The 23,343-nt window shown below is 33.8% G+C and overlaps 1 protein-coding gene across 11 annotated transcripts in view; it reads right to left on the bottom strand.

Moving 5' to 3' along the window:
* The window catches only part of LOC144580101 (uncharacterized), an 852,895-nt gene that overhangs the window by 778,659 nt on the left and 50,893 nt on the right, over positions 1 to 23,343 (bottom strand). For 6 of the 11 annotated variants that reach the window (XM_078355150.1, XM_078355151.1, XM_078355149.1 and 3 more), the window contains one exon: positions 20,279 to 20,383. The gene's annotated coding sequence lies outside the window, so the exon portion shown is untranslated. Of the gene's footprint in view, positions 1 to 7,374; positions 7,467 to 20,278; positions 20,384 to 23,343 lie in introns of all 11 variants that reach the window. The other 5 variants (XR_013529026.1, XR_013529027.1, XR_013529025.1 and 2 more) reach the window with 1 other exon arrangement.

Raw genomic sequence — 23,343 nt, 5'->3', positions numbered from 1 at the left:
ACATCTAACCATATTTAACATAAAAGGCTAGTTCTTGCTGCTGCATCATTCTCCATAATATACAGAATGCTCTGAACACCTGAGTATTCTGTACATTCTACTTAACTCCTATAGTGCTGGAAATACAGGTAACTGATGACTTTTTGATATTGCTAATAACACTGATATGAATATTGTTGTATTAATAACTAGTAGCAAGAGAATTGTAAGATTTTTTGAATGCATGTTCTTACTCAGGAACAAAATTACAGATTATGTGAATACTTAATCTTCCATCACAATAATATATTCATTACTGTGTTTAACTGTAACATTGGACATTTCTAGACCTTTTAAAAATAGAGCCACACCTAATCAAATTTTAAAATATCAATAATACCACAATTGTCATTTCTCCTTATAATCCTACCAATACATGAATATTCAGCTTTATACTTTGTCAGATTAGATTAAAATGTAAAAGTTTTTTTATTATTGACTTTTCAACATTATTCCCTTGATGATTTTGGATACTCCAGTGTCATTTCCTAACACATTCTCTGACTAAAAACTTTGTCTATTGTGTTCTTCATTTAACTTAACCCTTACTATGATGTAATTATACTAATTAATGTTTATTGCACTGATTCTTTCAGCATTGTTTCACAGATATTATCCCCTTTCTAAGCTACAAGTCCATTTTTCTGCATTTTGTCCTACGAGTTTAGGATAGCAACTTAATAATTTAATGCAGAGATACATTTAATTTCACCTGGGTATTCTGAACACTTTTTGCCATTAGTGGTGGGACCACATTGATCACTTTGCACACACACACAGACACACACACACACACAAATATACATGCACATATATAAAACATATACCATGCATACACACATACATATATGGTGGTTGATGTGTTATAACTTAAGGACTAATAAGGGAAATCATCCCTAGTTACTTAAAACTAGTGTATAGACAACTTTAACAAATGTAGCTACTTTTATTGTGAAAGTCACCAGCCATTGGGAATAGAAGATTTAAAAAATGACAAATAAATACAAAATTGAAATTCAAAAATTTTAAATGAATGAAGACAATCTCAATTTAGAAAACAGAATAATACTTGTTAACTCTAATTAAACACTTTGGAGAGCAACATTTCAACTTTCACAATTAAGATAAATGCAAAACATAAAAAAAGCAAGGAATATTAAAAAATAATCTTGCCCTGAGACATAGTTCTGTTTAAATTATAAGTTGGGGAGGGATAACATGGGGAGAAATGCCAAATATAGGTGACCAGGGAACGGAGGCAGCAAACGACCTTGCCATGTAAGTACCTGTGCAACAACTCTGCATGATCTGCACATGTACCACAGAGCCTAACGTACAATAAAAAAAAAAGAAGAAAAGTTTCAAAGAAAAAAAAAGCCAAGTCCTGATACTAGTAGACAACACAGAGGTTTTTTATGCTAAGTAATGGGATGTGACTGAAATAGTTTAAACACAGAAGTAACATGATGTGTGTGTATGTGTCTGTGTATATGTGTGTGTATTACTTTTTACAAAAAACACTTGTTTTTTGGTGAGAAATGTCACTTATGAAAGAGAAGTTTGAAAGCCTAGGTTTCTACTACTATAGCCAATTAAGATAGCACTTAATATTTGTTTAGAGTAGAATTTTGACAGTGAGGATGACGATATGAGAGAATGAGTTAATATATTTTATATAAAAAGTGAAGGAATCAATCAAATATTAGATGGATGTTAATGGTGAAGAAGTCATCAAGCAAGATTCTGAGATTTCTAGCTTGATCAACTGGATGAATGATGGGGCCATTGCTTATGTGGAAATAGAATAGGGAAGGTACAGATGAGACATTGCCAAGTAAAACAGCTTTTTTTAGACATATTAATGAGAAGGTGTTAAGACAGTAGTCAAATAGATTTATTTATAGAAAAAATATAAAATTGGTGTTAATAGATAACACTTCTGAGAATAACTTCTGGTAATGGGATTATTTTCTTAAAACCTTGCTCTATTCTGCTGTCACTTAACTACAGAAAGAGTTTTGTCCTGAAGAATGAGGGTCAGTGAAAGAACTGGAAATGAACCCTCCTGATTATAAGGTTTTGAGCCAATTAAGGGAGAAAAAAAAAAAACTATTCGAACTGAGTTTAAGATTGAATCTTTGCCCAAAAATTTTTTTAGAAATGGAAATCAACTCAAAGGTGATAAGCTCTCCTTGAAATGTCATTGTGGACAAGAAAGAATGACTATACAACCTAACTTTGAAAACTCAGTAAGTATTTTAGATTCACATCACAATTATTCAAGGTAACTTCAACCAACCAGTTAGTTGTTTTCCCGTTAAGATGCTATGCAATCTTGATATGGCAGGTCTTGCTCCTGTCATTACATTAATTGTTTCATGTATCTTTTTCTAATTTTTCTGTTTGTCTGTGTAGTTTGGTGGAGTTCTGTCCTGTTGTCATTATAATTATTTCTCTTCATCCTTTGTAAAATTGTTTTATAAGACCTGTGAACTTTCTACCATCATGTTTTTACAATGGCAAATATTGATTATTCATTTTTATGATTAGAACTCCTTTGAGCATTTCTGGCAGGAACTATTTAGTGGTGAAGAACTCCCTCAATGTTTTCTTGTGTGGAAAAGACTTTATTCTTCTTTATTTATGAAGCTTATTATGTCAGGATATAAAATTTGCGATTGATAGATTTTTTTTTTTCTCTTTAAGCAATCTGAAAATAATATCCCAGTCTATTCTGGCTTATAAGGTTTCTGCTGAGAAATGTGTTGTTAATCTTATGTGGTTTTCTTTGTTGATGAGAAACTGCTTTTCTCTTGTTGATATTTATATTTTTTCCTTCATGTTGACTTTAGATAATCTGATAATTATATGTCACCATGATGATCATCTTGCAAAGTATGGGCCTCTTGTATCTGGATGCATAAATCTCCTGCCTAAATATTTTCATCAGTTATTTCCTTATATATATTTTCTGAACTTTTCCTTTTCTTCTCCCTCAGGAATATGAATTATTTATAAGTTCAGTTCCTTTACCTGTTCTCATAATTCTAGAATGCTTTATTAATTCTTTATTTTCTCTTTTTGTCTGACTACCTTCATTCAAAAGACTTGTCTTCAAGGTCAGAGAGTCTCTCTTCTGCTTGGTCTATTCTATTGTTAAAGCCTTCAATTTTGTGTTGTAATTCCTTCAGTGATTATTTCCAGAAGTAATCAACAGAGTGAAGTGCTAACATATAGAATGGGAGAAAAATTTGCAAACTATGCACCCAAAAGGGAACTGACATTGAGGTTTTACAAGAAGCTTAAATAACTCAGCAACAACAACAAACCACAAAAATCTCCATTAAAAAGTAGGCAAAGGACATAAATAGACATTTCTCAAAAGAAGACATACACGGCCAACAAGCCAAAAGAATGCTTCAACATTACAAATCTTCAGAGAAATAACAATTCAAACCACAATAAGATACAAGTGTACATCAGTCAGAGTGGCTGTCATTAAACATACAATAATATAAAAAACATCAGTGAGAATGCAGCAAAAAGGGAAGGCATATACAATGTTGGTGAGAATGTAAGTTAGTACAAACTCCACAGAAAACAGTGTGGAGATTTTTTTAGGGAACTAAAAGTAGAACTATCCCATTTGATCCATCAATTCCAGTGCTTAGTATCTATCCAAAGAAAAAGGAATCATTTTATCAAAATGATACCTAGACAAGTATGTTTATTGCAGCAATATTCACAATAGCAAAGATACGGCATCAACCTAAGTGTCCATTAGTAAATCACTGATTAATTATATATGTGTGTGTGTGTGTGTGTGTGTGTGTATATATATATATATATGATGGAACATTATTCAGCTGTACAAAATGAAATAGTGTCTTGTATAGAAACGTGGATGGAATTGTAAGACACTGTCTTAAGTGGAACAATTCCAAAACAGAAAATCAAATATCACATTTTCACTTACAAGTGGAAGCTACATAATGTGTACACATGGACACAGAGTGTGGAATAGTAGACACTGGATACTCAGAAGGCTAGAAGAATGGGGAGGAGATAAGGTGTGAGAAATTATTTAATGAGCACAATGTAGGGTTCCATTGTATTAAGGTTATGGTTACACTAAGGGCCCAGACATCACCTTGTTGCACTATATTCATGTAACTAAACTTCACTTGTACATGTTAAAATTATATTTTAAAATGCTGTGTAATCTTTTTGTCATTGTTGTATTCCATTAATGACTCTTCAGGATGGCTTTCTTGTAGGCATAGTTTCAGCCATACTGTCAATAATGACTGTCCACAAAAAGTTCTAATTTATTCGATTGTAAGCTGGTATTTTTAAGAGGAGTTGTTAGTTATTTCTCAAGGAAATATTAACCTTATCAAATATTTCTAAGAAAAATAACACCTAAGACCATTGACTTGCATTTAGTCCCTTATATAAAATAACTAATAGAATACCCTTTTGATTTAGGGCATGGGACATAGAAAATCACAATGATTTTCCAAATTTTTTTAAAGTGATCAGAACAAATAAAACTGTAAGCATCAAAACAAAAGTTATTTATTTAACAAGGCTAGCTTTTTGTTGTTGTTGTTTATTTTTATTTTTGTTTTTTTTACCTCTGTCTGTTACTGTGACTACTGGAATCATATAAGCTTTTTCAACCTTATCTAGTTAGATTGATTAAAACACTCACAACAGTGTCTGCCTTGAATAGATAGTTGCAATGTTATCCAAAGTTACTAGGATAAATCTAACCTATTGATAGCCATCCCCAAATTCACTTACACTATTTGAAATACATATGATGTAGAATTTTGTTGCTATTCTGTAGGGGCTTTCTGAAATACAAAACCTTCAGCTATTATTAATTACATCCCTAATGTATCAGAAACAATATTTTTCAGGAGCAACATGAAATCTTGTCAGAAAGACTGCATTATAAAGTTGATTTTTCTATCTTGAGTGTTAGTTATTGATCCAAATGCCATAAACAACCTGGAATTAAACTTGTTTCTTATTTATTTTCTATACTTTCTCTTTACTGCAGGGGGGAAAAATAATGGAGAACATTTGGAACGCTTGGCTGCTACAAGAAATTTTAACAGTAAGTGCCATAGTACAAATAAATATACAGCTTAAAATGGTTGATACAGGGATAGTCACAATCCTTTAAATGCCTTCCTCATTCTTTGTAAATCTGTTAGAGTTATTTACTCCTATCAGTTATCGTATGAATACTACCATGTCTCAATATCATAATGCAAGTACTTATAAGAAGAAAGACATATGATGACTAGCAGCATCTTTCTTCCAAAAAAAATCAACAGTATGTTATTTTACAGAAGAAGCAAACATTATATTTCTAACATTAGAAAAAGACAGAAAAATACCATCATTTTAGGCAATTGTTAACTCTGAATTAGTTTTAATAATACTAAAATTGCTATTCAAAATATTTATAAGTACTATACATTTTATGTCATTTTTCATTTCTTTAGCAGTGAACATTTGCAAATGAAAAAATCAATGACTGACTGGCTGACCAAATGAATACTTTCATTTTTTAAAAAACCAATTATTGGCTGGACGCAGTGGCTCATGCCTGTAATCTCAGCACTTTGGGAGGCCAAGGTGGGCGGATCAGGAGGTCAAGAGATCAAGAACATACTGGCCAACAAGGTGAAACCCTGTCTCTACTAAAAAATACAAAAATTAGCTGGGAATGGTGGCACACACCTGTAGTCCCAGCTACTCGGGAGGCTGAGGAAGGATAATTGCTTGAACCCGGGAGGTGGAGGTTGCAGTGAGTCATCAAGATCCTGCCACTGCACTCCAGCCTGGCCCCTGGCGACAGAGCAAGACTCTATCTCAAAAAAAAAAAAAAAAAAGGCAATTATCTTAGGGTACACAGGCACGCATATTCATGCTCCTCCCTGACACGCACACAACTAAACAAAGATTTCTGGATTTTCATCATTATTAAATAGGTTCTACAAAAAGCCCTAATTTTGATTTCTCAGTACTACAAATCAGTTTAATTTTTATTACTCATTAAACTTGAAACCTACAAGGGGAAGAAAAAGCCTAAGTTGATTCTGGTCTAGAACATTACATTAAAATGTGATAAGGAGCAGAAAAAAATAAAAGGGAAAAAAACTTAAAATATAAGGACAAGCAATACTTCCTGAAGATCTGTCATGATGAAAAGATAAAGGAGACAAAGTCCTTTCTATATTGCTATCAGAGGAAAGGATTAGGGGATTATGATGATTCTGAAAAACAAAAACAATAACAGCACCAGCCAAATGTACTAAGAACAAAGAAGAGATAATACGAAAAAAAAGTTCCCTTCATTCTTATGAAAGACCACTTATTTCCTACTATAATTCTTAAAGTTTTACAATTTTATATCAAGGGAGTAATTTACCCTGAGCTTCTGGTCACAATATTTTTATTAACTGGTTAGTACATACCCTTGTTTTGTGTATGTTTCTGTTTGAAGACACTTATACTTAAAGACATATTTTCTCCGTAAGGCATATCACAGGCCTCTTGTGATTAAAACACTAGACAGCTCTTCAGCACTAAACGTAGGAACAATTTTAAATAGTGAAATTACAAAAACAAAAAAAAATTACACAAAGAGTGACACTAAATATACAAACAAAAGGACACTTTTTCGTATGAGAGCTGATCCAAGAAAGCAGAGTATTTCCTTGGTCCACTTATGTGGCAATGTGTGCATAGGGTGACTTAAACGATTTACCACTCTGTACCTTCAATTACCACAGAAGTTACATGAGCAAAAATTGGAGAATAAAAATAATCGTCATCCAGTAGGTGAATTCACAAATATGGAATCCATGCATATTGTATTGACTGTATTTCTGATTTGATTTTGTCATCTGTATCTCCAAGGTCTAGAGAGAATACTATAATAATAATTTCCAAGGTTTATAATTCTACTAATAAATATATATTTTATCATATAAGTAGAAGCAAAATAAGTGTAATTGTTTTTCACCAGTATAAAACTTAAAATCTATGTAAACATCTTGATTTCAGTGATATGCAACATTGGAAAGCCATTATTTTCAACATTGACCTATTATAGAAAGAACCCTCTATTATGTTAGATCTCTAATATAGTATGTTAGTCATACACCAATAGTTATATAAAAATCACTGAAATTTAGTTGCTTAAAATATTATTTTATACAATCTTGAAGTGAGTAGTTTAGCGGAATGGTTCTTGCTTAAGTTATTTAATAAGGCATCTGAATGAGACTGGAGAACTAACTTCCACTCACTCACTTGGCCATTAGCTGAAGGTCTCAATTCCTCTTGGGCTCTTGGTAGGTGGACTCTGATTCCCCAAGAGGGACTCTCCAAGGAAGACATGGTGACTATCAAAAAACAGGTGATAAGAAAGCGAGAGAGAAAAAATATATGCATGTCTTGCATAACCTAATATCCTGAGTGACACAACATCACTACTGTCAGCTTTTCTTCATTACACAGACTCAAAATATTATCATATGGGAGGAGCTTATAACAGAATTTGAACATAAGCAACACTGGTGTCAATGGGGGATGTCTTGGAGGGTGGATATGAAATGTAGATTTCATTCAATAACTTTTTCAATAGTATAGCTAGAAACCTTATGCTCAGGTGAGAACAGAAATATCTACAAGGCATACATATCATACAGTAGATTTCATTCAATAACTTTTTCAATAGTATAGCTAGAAACCTTATGCTCAGGTGAGAACAGAAATATCTACAAGGCATACATATCATACAGAATAAAGATAGAGAAATTTAGAGTTAAAAGAAAATAGATGTTCTGATTAGATTTACGGTAAGTTCTGTAAATATTTCATGTAGTATATTGGGGTAGTTTTGTCATTCAATCAGAAAGAAGGCAAACAACGAAATATCATAATTTGTATAATAATTTGCCTTAAATGCTGATGTACAAATGATGCTTTATTAATATATATATGGAGAGAGACAGAAACAATGTTCCAGACCTAATTCATGATTACATGGATTTAATATAAACCTTTTAAGGTATTATTATATCATAATGACAACATAATTCAGATCCATTTATATTTGCTATATTACAGATAATTGATAGTTTAATTTTACAAAGCATTTTAATAGTTACCTTTGAAAAGCACTTTCATAGATCATCATATATAATCCTCTTACACAAAGTAAATCATGTTAATTCATTCAAGTATCCACTTGGCAACAAAAGTTAACGTGCCCACAACCCGTCAGATGCAATTCTAAGAACCGAAAATGTAGTAGTGAACAAAACAATTAAAATTGCTGCCCTCATACAGCTTTTGTTCCAGTGAGAGGAGATAAGCAATAAGCATATAAATAAGTAAAAGTTACTTGGCAGAAGCTAAAATCAAAAAGTGAAAAAGATAGATTTGTTTTTCTATTTTGCTTTTATTTATGTTCAAATTCTTCTGTAGGCTCCTTCCATCTGATAATATGTTCAGTGTGTGTAACCAAGAAAGGATGACAATAGTGATGATACGTCACTCATGGTATTAGGTTATGCAAATCATGTATTTATCTTGTCTCTCTCTCTTATCACCTGCTTAGGATAGTCACCACGCAGTCTATGCAGAGGTGAAATCTTAACTAGATTCTTGAGTAAGACTATCTAATGAAACACCCTTAGGAGCAGAGGAGAGGGGTTTCTCACTGTTAGGAGCAGAGGTAAACTTTCCAGACATGTAACAGGTTAAGGTTACCTCAAAGAGACTCTTTGGTGGAAACAGTGGACAAGAGAGAAAAACAGGCAATCAAGTCAGAAATGGATGCTCACCTTATGGTCTACGACACTACAAACCATTTCTTTTTTTCTTTTTGTTTCAGAATAAAAAGAGAAGCCAGGCCGAGTGCGGTGGCTCACTAATGTAATCCCAACACTTTGAGAGGAGGAGGCAGACAGATCTCGAGGTCAGGAGTTCAAGAGCAGCCTGGCCAATATGATGAAATCTGTCTCTATTAAAAATACAAAATTAGCCTGGCATGGTGACACATGCCTGTAATTCCAGCTACTTGGGAGGCTGAGACAGGAAAATCACTGGAACCCAGGAGGCAGAGGTTGCAGTGAGCCGAGATTGGGCCATTGCACTCCATTGCACTCCAGCATGAGCAACAAGAGTGAAACTCTATCTAAAAAAAAAAAAACTGTGGAAGGGGGAACACAAAACAAAGTAATAGTGAAAACTCTATTACAGTTACCCCAGTGAGCAATGATGGTGACCTATGGTGTTAGTAGTAACTAATTTACATCCTCAATATAATTCCATTTAGAGCACCAACATATTTTTGTAGAACCTGACAGAGAGATTATTAATTTTATTATCAGGAAAAAGAAGTATAAAAACAGCAAATGTTTCAGAAACAAAACAGAATAAGTTCTTGTCATGCTTACTACCAATAAGAATTTTGAAGATATAATAAAGTAGTAAATTAATGCTGGATGATATAAAATTAGACCTAATAGAATGGGTGATAACCTGTCAATCAGGAAGGGAGTGATCTAACAGGAAGGTTTTGGATCATCTTTTATTAGAAAGGTTCTCATTATAATATGCCTTTAAATATGCAGATGTCTTCATGCACTACTACTATATTTTATTTTGCTACAAAATTAGAACAAACACAATAAAATGTTGACACCGAATAAAATACCTGATCTGTTAAAGTAAGTAAAATTCCTGGCTATTTCTCTAATATTATTTCTCATACTTGCATTTTGATATGTTTTATTAAGTTGGAACAAAATAAATGAATTCATAGATAGAATACTAGCAATCACAATCTAGTTACACCAATTGAAATAGGTATTTCACTTTGAATATTATAATGAAATCACTGAGAATTTGCTTTAGTCTATTATTTGCATTTCTTTTTTTTATTGTACTTTAGGTTCTGGGGTACATGTGCAGATCAAGCAGGATTGTTGCATAGGTATATACAAGGCAAGGTGGTTTGCTGCCTCTGTCCCCCCATCACCTATACCTGGCCTTTTCCCCTGCATTACCCCTCCCCACCCTTCCCACGCCCTACTGTCCCTCCCCTAGCCCCCACAATACTATTTTTTTTTTTAGACAGAGTCTCACTCTGTTGCAAGGCACCAGGCTGGAGTGCAGTGCCACGATCTCGGCCCACTGAAACCTCTGCCTCCTGAGTTCAAGCAATTCTCTTGCCTCAGCCTCCCAAGTAGCTGGGACTACAGGTTCACGCCACCATGCCCAGCTAATTTTTGTATTTTTTAGTAGAGATACGGTTTCACCATGTTGGCCAGCATGATCTCAATCTCTTGACCTGCTAATCTGCCTGCCTCCGCAATACTCGTTTTATTTCAAGTTTTGTGATCCGTTCACATTTATTTTCACATGTCTTCAAAGACATGAAAATTCTTACCTGATGATTTTGGTAATGGCAGGAGGAGATGAAATAAATAAAAATAATTATTTATAATATATGTGTTTATTGCTTTGTAAATACTCATTTGTTAACCTAAATAGTAACCATAATTATAACAGTTTGCATTTATTAGAGACTTTATGCCAGGCACAATGCTATATATAGTGTTAATATAATTTCATATATATGTGTGTATATATATATATATATATATATATATGTATTTCAAATCTCTTATTCTTGGAAATCATCATGGTTATTTTGGCTTATTAAATAAATGGCATGTTAAAAATTAACCCTTTATATCTCTATAAATGTCATGGTAATGTACTCAAATACAGAAAAAAACTGAATGATGAAAAATTCGCAATTTTTCTTAATGTATTTGTATATTATAAAATTGGTAGTCTGTGCACCTGCTACCAGTAATTTGCAATTATCCATTGCCTGAAAGTCTGCAATATGCTTCATAAGCCAAAAAGTAAAACTGTTTTCAAAAGAGAATGCAAAATAGAATGCAAGTTGTCACTTTCTTTGAACAGCCATCTGTCTTAGAACTATTTTTCTGCAACTCAGTATAAATAGAATTGAGACAAATTGTCCATTCAGGATTATAGCAGATTGTTATGATTTAAATAATGAGAGATGTATAGAATTATTAAGTCCACCTATCACATAGATTACATAAATAATATATGTTTAAAGTTATTAGTAATACTTTATAAAATATTTCAGTTTGATTATACTTTAGGGTATAGTGTATAGTGTACAGATACACTACACCCTATACACTATATACCCTACACCCTATACACTATACTCTATACACTATCCCCTATACACTATACCCTATGCCCTACACCCTATACACTATACTCTATACCCTACACCATATACACTGAACTCTACACCCTATACCCTATACACCATACCCTATACACTACCCCCTATGCACTATACCCTATACCCTACACCATATACACTGAACTCTACACCCTATACCCTATACACCATACCCTATACACTACTCCCTATGCACTATACCCTATACATTATACCCTATACACTATACCCTATACCCTACACCCTATACACTATACTCTATACCCTACACCCTTTACACTGTACCCTATACCCTACACCCTATACACTATACTCTATACCCTACACCCTTTACACTGTACCCTATACCCTACACCCTATACACTACCCCCATAGACTATACTCTATACCCTACACCCTTTACACTGTACTCTATACCCTATACCCTATACACTACCCCCTATACACCATACCCTATACACTACCCCCTATGCACTATACCCTATACATTATACCCTATACACTATACCCTATACCCTACACCCTATACACTATACTCTATACCCTACACCCTTTACACTGTACCCTATACCCTACACCCTATACACTACCCCCATACACTATACTCTATACCCTACACCCTTTACACTGTACTCTATACCCTATACCCTATACACTATACCCTATACACTACCCCCTATACACTATACCCTATACACTACCCCATGCACTGTACCGTATACACTACACCCTATACACTATACTCTATACCCTATACCCTATACACTACCCCCTATACACTATACCCTATACACTACCCCCTACCCTATACACTACCCCCATACACTACACCCTATACCCTATACACTATACCCATTACACTACCCCTATACACTATACCCTAACCCCACACCCAATACACTGTACCCTATACACTACACCCTATACACTACACCCTATACACTACCCCCTATACACTGTACCCTATACACTACACCCTATACACTGTACCCTATACACTACACCCTATACACTGTACCCTATACACTATACCCTATACACTACCCCCTACCCTATACACTACCCCCATACACTATACCCTATACCCTATACACTATACCCATTACACTACCCCCTATACACTGTACCCTATACACTACACCCTATACATTGTACCCTATACACTGTACCCTATACATTGTACCCTATACACTGTACCCTATACACTACACCCTATACACTGTACCCTATACACTACCCCCTATGCACTGTACCCTATACACTACCCCTATACACTGTACCCTATACACTACACCCTATACACTGTACCCTATACACTGTACCCTATACACTACCCCCCATACACTGTACCCTATACACTACCCCCTATACACTGCACCCTATACACTACCCCCTATACACTGTACCCTATACACTACACCCTATACACTGTACCCTATACACTATACCCTATACACTACCCCCTACCCTATACACTACCCCCATACACTATACCCTATACCCTATACACTATACCCATTACACTACACCCTATACACTGTATCCTATACACTGTACCCTATACACTGTACTCTATACACTACACCCTATACACTGTACCCTATACAATGTACCCTATACACTACACCCTATACACTGTACCCTATACACTACACCCTATACACTGTACCCTATACACTACCCCCTATACACTATACCCTATACACTACCCCCTACCCTATACACTACCCCCATACACTATACCCTATACCCTATACACTATACCCATTACACTACCCCTATACACTATACCCTAACCCCACACCCAATACACTGTACCCTATACACTACACCCTATGCACTACACCCTATACACTACCCCCTATACACTGTACCCTATACACTACACCCTATACACTGTACCCTATACACTGTACCGTATACACTACACCCTATACACTGTACCCTATACACTACACCCTATACACTACCCCCTATACACTGTACCCTATACACTACACCCTATACACTGTACCCTATACACTGTACCCTATACACTACACCCTATACACTGTACCCTATACACTACAGCCTATACACTGTACCCTATAGACCATACGCTATACACTACATCCTAATACACTATATTCTATAGACAATACCCTATATTCTATAGATATACTTTTACAATTAGCATGTTAGTTTTGCAAATTATCTGCATATTTGTAGAAAGCCAAATACTCAGCTGCTCAAAAGTTGATATTGCAGTGTAAAAACTGAAAGTTAGATGCATGACCAGAAGAATATCATTTTCTTTTCCTTTTTCGTTTTCTTTTTTTTTTTCTCGGCTCACCGCAACCTCCGCCTCCTGGGTTCAGGCAATTCTCCTGCCTCAGCCTCCTGAGCAGCTGGGATTACAGGCACGCACCACCGTGCCCAGCTAATTTTTTGTATTTTTAGTAGAGATGGGGTTTCACCGCCTCGGCCTCCCAAAGTGCTGGGATTACAGGCGTGAGCCACCGCATCCGGCCCGCCATTTACAAATAAATTGTATTATTTGTGAAGGGAGGCAACAAAGGTGAAAGAGTAAGTGACGTCCGGTTTAAATTTATTCTACATATGTTTGTTTCTTTTCCGTCAGACTGTGGCAATAATAGTAGCTACGTTGCAGGGTTTGCAAGATAACTGAATTAATTAATTAATTTAAAATAAAATTAACCCTAAATTAACATTAAAAATGCATAGAAATTATCTGGTAAATATTCTAAAATGAAAAAAAAAAAAAAGAAAATAGTAAGTTAGGGCTTACTGATTTTCTTGTGGCTGAGGTAAATTTTTCTACATTTGCAATACATATGTTTAACATAAATAATTTTATTTTCTTTTCCAATGCAGAGGTCAACTAAAAAATATATACGTTTGTATCATAAAAATAAATATGTATATACATATATGTGTGTGTATATATCAGTATACGTGGAGTTCTTTAGATCATTTGTTTAATATAAATGATATATAATTGATTGAATACAAAGAAAAAATTTAAACTATTAATTAGAATATCATGGCTTCACTTTGTAGTTTCTTTAAAGTTTCTGTACATAGTAATGAAAGTGGGCCACACCTGTGAACATCAATTCTATATAGGATTCTCTGAGGAGGGGCAGATAATGACTTAGTAAAGATACAATGTTTTACAATATCTTCTCTTGAGGAGACTTTAATCCAACTGGTGGAGTAAAAGACAGAAATAGGTAAGTGCTTCTAGAAAGCTAACAACCTGGATCTCTGAGAAAACCAGTCTTACCTGCATTTCAAGCAATAATCTAAGCATAAAAATGACAGACACAGATGCGTGTGTGTGTGTGTGTGTGTGTGTGTGTGAGAGAGAGAGAGAGAGAGAGAGAGAGAGGAAAAGAGAGAGAAATTGCAGTTTTTGCCATGAAAAATAATGGCAAAAACCACAATTACTTTTGCACCCACTTGATAGGTAGATACATAGATGAAAAGATGGCAGAGTAAATTCACTTCACAGCATACTTCAAATTCTCACTCAAGACATTAAAAACATTTACATCTAAATTTCTACGTCACATATACTGTTTATAGCACTGACTCTTTGAAAAGTATTTTTCATGATGCTTCTCTTTTTGCCTTTTCTCATATTCTGTCTATGTAACTTCTATCACTGTGGTGATACCCCATTTATTTGGCTAGGCCTTTCTGGGTCCCCTCTATTATACTATCTTTCTCTTGTCACTGCTCCCTACTCATAAAGGAAACCCATTATTTTCCCAGCATGGTGTTTCTAACTTTTATGTAGATAATTACAAAATCAACATCTCTGTTCAGACCTCTCTGAATTTCAAAACTATATATTTAGCTGCTGACTCTGCTTTTCCATTTAGAAGATACAAAGGAAACATAAAGTAAACATGCATAAAACAGAACACAGACTTTGGGAGGCTGAGGCGGGTAGATCACGAGGTCAAGAGATCAAGACCATCCTGGTCAACATGGTGAAACCCCATCTCTATTAAAGATACAAAAAATTAGCTGGACATGGTGGTGCATGCCTGTAATCCCAGCTACTTGGGAGGCTGAGGCAGGAGAACTGCCTGAACCCAGGAGGTGGAGGTTGCGGTGAGCCGAGATCGCGCCATTGCACTCCAGCCTGGGTAACAAGAGCAAAACTCCGCCTCAAAAAAACAAAAAAAAAAACAAAAAAAAAACAGAACACAGGAGTTTCCCCTTTATAATTAATAAAATTCTAGAGCATACAATTTTGTACTCTAGGAACAACCAGTAATTTTACCTCTAGCCACGTAGGAGGTATTATTTATTTTTCTGACACTATTTTTATTTATCCACCATTCTAGCTTCCAAATATCTATGTCCATTCACATTTTTGTATTCCAGCTAACATCATGATAACCTGAACTAATGATGTATCTGACCAATGATGCATTTGTTTCCCAGTATTTCAGTGACATCATTGTTTTCTTTTTTCTTTCTTTCTTTCTTTCTTTTTTTTTTTTTTTTGAGACAGGGTCTCCTCTGTTGACCAGGCAGGAGTGCAGTGGCACGATCTTGACTCACTGCAACTTTCGCCTTCTGGGTTTAAGCAATTCTCACACCTCAGCCTCCCCAGTAGCTAAGATTACAGGTGCCTGCCACCATGCCCAGCTAACTTTTGTATTTTTAGTAGAGATGGAATTTCACCATGTTGGTCAGGATGGTTTCCAACTCTTGACCTTAGGTGGTCCTCCAGCCTCGGCCTTCCAAAGTACTGATATTACAGGCATGAGCCATCAGGCCTGGCAATTTTTTTTCTTATATAAAGTATTCTTCACATTCTGGAGTTATTGTATCACAAATTTTATTCCCAAAACATAGAAAAACAAAACAATGTAAAAGATTTACTAGTGCACATAGAAAACACCTAAAGTCCTTACACAGTCTAGAGGAGCATTGCTTCAACACAATCTCATTATCATCTTGGAAATCGGTATTATAAACAGGTAGCTGTAAGGATGTGTAATACCCTAATGTGTAAAAAGCATGGACCTAATTGATTAAGGTTTTCATGATCCAACTTATCACATCATCGTTTCCCACATATATGTTTTAAATAAATTATGGTTTTCCTTACATATATTTTTTCATTAATTTGCTAAAAATAATTTCAAAAACCTATCCCAGTTCACCTAGTATATGTGTATGCTCCCTTGACATCTCAGCTTAAATATTACCTGTTAAGATAAAACTTCAGAAGTTTTCTATGCTCACTGTATCCTTCATTTCACCTCTAACTCTCTTTGGAACCCTTGCCAATCAGTTCACTATTCCCAAAACAGCACTTTAACTACTATTTCCAGAGTCATAGCTTACAGGGTGTCCGTAAAACAAAATGACATCCAGGGGCGAGTCCCACTGCGTGGAAGAGACTAAAGTGCATGCTAACACCCACCACTAGGAGCAGCTGTTCCAGGATATCAACCCAGTGCATGTTTTGCTGTTGTCACGTCACCAAGAAAGGCATGGCTCACATAAACACTGGATGATGTTCATCACATGGAAAAGAGAGCAGATCACCTTGGAGAATGAATATCAGTCCATAGCCACACTAATTTGTAATTGCCACAACTTCATACAATCACTATGAAAAACAATGTGGGGATTCCTAAAATAGCTATAATAAAAGTACAACTGCTATTTGATCCAGCAATCCTGCTACTGGGTATCTACCCAGAGGAAGTCACTATACCAAAAAGATAGTTGTACCTGAACGTTTATAGCAGCACAATTTGCAATTGCAAAATGGTGAAATCAACTCAAATGTCCATCAATCAATGAGTGGATAAAGAAACTGTGGTGCAGTGCATATGTGTGTGTGTGTGTGTGTGTGTGTGTGTGTGTGTGTCTAATATGTATTATATATGTGAGATGTATATAATATATATGATATATGTGAGATGTGTGTGTGTGTGCGTGTGTGTGATGGAATACCACTCAGCCTTAAGAAGGAACTAACAGCATTTGTAGTGGCCTGGATAAGATTGGAGACTATTACTCTAAGTGAAGTAACTCAGGAAAGGAAAACAAAACATCGTACATTCTCACTGATATGTGGGAGCTAAGCTATGAGGATGCAAAGGCAGAAGAATGATAGAGTGGACTTTGGGGACTTGAGGGGAAGGGTGGGAGTGAGGCGAGGGAAAAAAAGACTGAAAATAGGATGCAGTGTGTATTGGTCAGGTAATTTGTGCACTAAAATCTCACAAATCACCACTGAAGAACTTATTTATGCAACCAAATGCAACCTGTACCCCAATAACCTGTGGAAAAGAAAAAATAAATAAACAAAAATAAATAAAATTCATAAGGCAAACAAATCCTACCAATTTATAGGAACTTAAACAAATTAACAAGCAACAAACAAAAGGTTGGCAAAGGACATAAACAGACATTTTTCAAAAGAAGGCCTACATGTGATGAATAGGATATAAAAAATGCTCAACATCACTAATCATTAGAGAAATGCAAATCAAAACCACAGTGACATACTGTCCCACACCAGTTGGCAAAACTCTTAAAAATGACAAAATAAAAAACAGATGATTCCAAAGTTATGGAGAGAAGGGAATGCACTGCTGGTGAAAATGTAAATTAGTTAATCCATTGTGGGAAGCAATGTTATGATTTCTCCAAGTACTTAAACAGAATTACCATTTGATCCAGAAATCCCATTATTGTGTATATACCCAAAGGTATATAAATCATTCATCAAGACACATGCACATTTATGTTTACTGCAATTCTATAAACAACAGAAAAGACATAGAATCTAATTAATACTCATAAACTCTAGACTGGTAAAGCAAATGAGGGGCATATATACTGTGCAATACTATGTAGCCATAACAAAGAATGACATTATACCGTTTTGAGCAACATGGATGGAGCTGGAGGCTATTATCCCAAGGGGACTAACACAGGAACAGAAAACTAAACACTGCATGTTTTCACTTGCATGTGGTAGCTAAACTGACTGCCCATGGACACAAAAAGAGAGCAGGAGACCCGGGCTGACTTGAGGGTCCAGGGCAGAAGGAGGGAGACAAACTACCTATTGATTATTTTGCTTATTACCTGTGTGATGAAATAATCTTACACCAAGCTTCCATGACTGGCAATTTACCTGTATACCAAACTGGCACATGTATCCCTGAACCTCAAATAAAAGTGGAGAAATACATACATACAAATTTAAAAAAATAGTTTTCCTGTATAGAAGGTCAGCATTTTACTTAATATTATAACAAAATACTGGTAGTGCAATAATGGTATGAAAAATGAGTAAGTAATATGAAACACAGCTAAATTCTCTGGAGTCAAAAACTTCATTATTTCTGTTATCCATGTCTGTCAAATGAGTATACACTGGAGACTAAAACCCTGTTGACGTCAGTTAAAATCAGAAAGTAGATGATATATCTTTATGACCTTCTTTGTCTCTTCATCTGCACTGCTCATAATTTTATGTTTCACTGCCTCTAACTCAAATGTGTTGCTTTCTTAATAAATCCTTTCAGAATTTAAATAAATTTATTCTCTTCTTTTTAAATCAGAACTCACCAAGTTTCTAGGTACATAAAATCAATTCAGAATGGCTTAATATTAAAAGAAATAAATGCATTTTATCAGCATCTCTTATTATCAAGGATTATATTGACCCAAGTGATTTCTTTTAGCTTTTATTTTAGATACAGGTGATTTATTCAAGCTCAGAGTCTCAGTCTCTCTCTCTCTCTCTCTCTCTCTCTCTCTCTCTCTCTCTCTCTCTCTCTCTCTCTCTCTCTCTTTCTCTGTCCAAGAGGTACTATCTAAATGTTGACCTCTGGTAACTATAAGGGAGACATGTTTCTTTTAGATTCTTAGTTTTATTTTTTAATCATTGTATAATGGCATTTAGCTTGAGCAAAATTCCTAGCTCCAAATGAGCAACCTGGGTCAGGTTTACACTTTAGCCAATCACTATGATCAAGGTGGACTATGTCCTTTGAGACTGAGGTCTAGAAAATATTTTTGTAAGGAAAAATCAGGTCACTGTTACCAGAAAAAGTGAAAAAGTATTAGGTAGGCAAAAGCAATGAATATTCATGACACTTTTACCACTGGAAGATAAAATGTCCTAGTAGAGAGCAAGTTCTTTATTAAAGTTTGATGTAACCCATTCAGGTTTAAGAATTTATTCCCTCATCTAACCACATGAAATCTATTTTTTAACATTTTGTTAGTATTTATCACCTTAATAACTAAAGAGAGAGTAAAAATAAATTTGATATATGGTGGTATGTTGGAGGAAAAAAGGAGCACCTTTATTTTGTGATGTCTTTTTTTTTTCAAGTTTTTATAAAAACTTACTTTTGTCTAAGACAAATAGTTCAAGAAGGGTGAACAGTTGCAAACAAATGAATCGATAGACAAATACTTTCTTCCCCAATATTAACTAAAATGTATTTTAACAAATTTACCAAAAATTTATTCAATATAATATTTTAAACAGTGAATTATGGAAAAATGTCTTATTTGAATATGCCAATGCATTTTACCATCTTTTCATTAGCAAAATTATTTTATCATTATTTAAAAAAAAATTTATCTTCTTGAATGTTTTTCCTTTTTCAATTTTTTTCTTATTTCCACTACTTTGATGCATATTCTTTAATTTGTATATATCTACACATTTTCATACTTCCTCTTGATAGCAAGAGCTCGCAGAAAAAGGCTCACAGTGAATTTTCTGATGTCCTTAATTTTTTTCTCTTGGCCTTTCTACACCCTTATATTGGTTCATTTTCATGCTGCTAATAAAGACATACCTCAGACTGAATAATTTATAAAGGAAAAGAAGTTTAATAGACTCACAGTTCCACATGGCTAGGGAGGCCTCATCATCATGTCAGACGACAAAAGGAGAGCAAAATGACTTCTTACATGGTGGCGGGCAGGAGAGGACTTGTGCAGGGGACTCTGTAAAACCATCAGATAATTTGAGACTTATTCCATGAGAACAGAACAGAAAAGACTCACAACCATGATCCAATTACCTCCCACTGGCTCCCTCCCATGACACATGCGAATTGTGGGAACTATAATTCATAATAAGAGTTGGCTAGGGACACAGCCAAACCATATCAACCCTTATCTAAACAAAATACTATACAATAAAGAGATTAACAAAGCTAGCCAAATAAAACAAGACACCACATAACACAAAGCAAATACCTAAAATTCAGTAAGAATTTTATGGAAAATATTTAGTAATTTTATTTCAGCTAAGTATGTGAGGAAGACTGACAATCTCAAGGAAATATTACATATCAGGATGTTAGAAACAGAAATGAAATTTGCATTATAACAAAGTCACCACATGAATTAACATACTGTCAATCGCAAAAACTACAAATACAGAGAAGTAGTTTTGAATTCATTGATTTTTCCCTCCCTTGGTATTTCAGCCAGATCAGATTTGGAAACAGAGACTTCTTTAACTTCTGCAATGTAGAAAATGATTTTTCTATTTCATCACTAACTCACAATTAATGAGTGGACATTGTCTTCTAGTTGTGTTAAGAACTTTGTGAAAATGCTCACTTATTTATTCTACAGTTGCTATTATTCATTGTTTTCTTGCCTACCCAATTTTGCTGAAAGAAGACTATTATGGAATATTTCTCTCAAATATAATGCCAATAAGAAATTTGTGTCTTTGGAATAACAGATAGAATTCATATGTAATAAATTATTTGGTAATTGTTCAGTTATAAGCTTAAATTTAATTTTTTCTTGGATCAAAATTTAATGACCAGCCAACTTCAAAAACTATGTAGGAGCTTCTCATGTTATTGTCAATATATTAATTGTACACCTACTTTTGAATTTTCTGGGCAATTTCAGGATGATTATAATGTTTATTTTAAACACATAAATATTTTTGTACACTTACATATAACATTTTTGAAAAATGAAATAAAAGTATATATGTATATAAATAATATTTTAAGGTATTAGTATTGCTGTGACTACTATGAGAACTATTAATTAGAACTGTTGCTCATATTATTATTGCTACAGTTGACATTATTTCTAACACCATAACTACTGATGATGATATAGATGCTATTGATATAGTTAAATCATTGACATTTTCATTATTATGAATTTTTGATTTTATCAATTTGTTAAGCATTTATTGAAGTTATTGTACTATTTTTCTTCATTATATTAACACAACAGATTACATTTTCTGATTTCCAAATTCAACATTACTTTTTAAAGAATAAATAATGTTGTTCATGATTTTATTATTATTTTAAACTACTGCTGGATTTAATTTGCCTAAATTTTGATTATAATTATTACACCAATATTTATGAGATACATTTGTCTATAATTTTCCCTAAATATAATGTTGCTATTACATTTTGATTATCAAGAATAAGCTGGGGATAACTTGAAAAGTTTATTTTATGTCTCTTTCTGAAGAATTTGTATAAATGACTGTTATATACTAGAGATACATGAAACAAATTTCAAGGAACCATCCTTCCCTGGTGTATTTAATTTCTTGTATTGTTAATATGCACAAGAAAATTCTAATTTTGTATGTCTTCTGTATAATAATTTAAAATTTGTGTTTTATAAAGGAGGTACACATTTTATCTAAATTTATCCAATTTACTTCTCGGTGTTCTCATACTATCTTTATAACACTTTTTGACCCCCTTTTATCATGTCTGATACTAGCCTGTGTTCTCTCTATCCTTTTGGATGATTAAATTTGCTATGGGATTATGAAAAATTTTTGCTTTTTCTTAAAGAGGAACATTTTGCCTTTATTGGTTTGCTTCTATGTTGTATTGATTAATTAATTGGTTAATTGGTTGATTAATGTAGTTACTTTTGTTTCTGCTATTATCTTTTACATATTCTACCTTCTACTCTCTATAGGTTTAATTTTGTTTTTCTGACTTCTTCAGAAACATACATTAATAATTCAATCTCAGACTAATTTTTCTAATATATTTATTTTAAGGTTATAAATATTACCCTAATTTGTTGTTTAGAATCATTCCTTAATTTTTGCAATGAAATATTTTTGTTATGTTATTTTAAAATATTTTCTAATTTCCTTTATCCTTAGACTTTTCATAAGTGTTATTTCTAATTGTACAGATAGTGGCAAATTTATATTTATCTTTTTATTATTTAACTGAATTCTAAAGTAATTATTTTGATTTCAGAGATCATATCCTGAATTATTTCAAACCTTTGAAACTTTTTGAGGCTTTCTTTATGACCAAACAAATAGACCATTTTAGTAAGTTTTCCACATCCTTTTAAAATCACATATGTAAAAATGGATAATCAATGTGTTCAATTGTTTGTGTTTTGTTTCGGTTTCCTAAATACTTATCATTTTATATCTATCTGATTAAGAAATAAGTATCAACATTTCCCATCATGATTGTAGTTTTATCTATTTTACCACAAACAATTTTGTCTTGTTATTTCAGAAGCAAAATTGGACGGAATACTTTAGAATTTTGATACTAACTGTAGATGACTACTTTGTCATTGTGTAATGTCTCTGTTTACTTCTACTAATGACACTTGCCTTAATAGTGTTACCAGAGCTACAATGATTTTTCTGTAATTATGCATTATAATTTTTTCTTTACTTTTACCAAAATTGTGTGTCTATATATAAGGTGTTTCTCTTGTAAGCAACCCAGAATTTTGTTTTGCCAAATTACCCAATCTGACAATCACAAAAATAAATATAAGAATAGATGTATTACTTTATAAATTGACTGTATTACTATTATCTATTTTGTCATACTTTTATTAATGTCCTCTTTTCCACTTTCTTCTGAGTTTAAAAAATAATTTTAGTATTATACTTTTTCCAGGATTGTTCATTCCCTCAT

Source organism: Callithrix jacchus, chromosome 18, assembly GCF_049354715.1.
Source record: "Callithrix jacchus isolate 240 chromosome 18, calJac240_pri, whole genome shotgun sequence".
NCBI lineage: Eukaryota > Metazoa > Chordata > Mammalia > Primates > Cebidae > Callithrix > Callithrix jacchus.
Note: the sequence above shows the minus strand (reverse complement) of the source record. Positions and strands in the feature narration are given on the sequence as shown.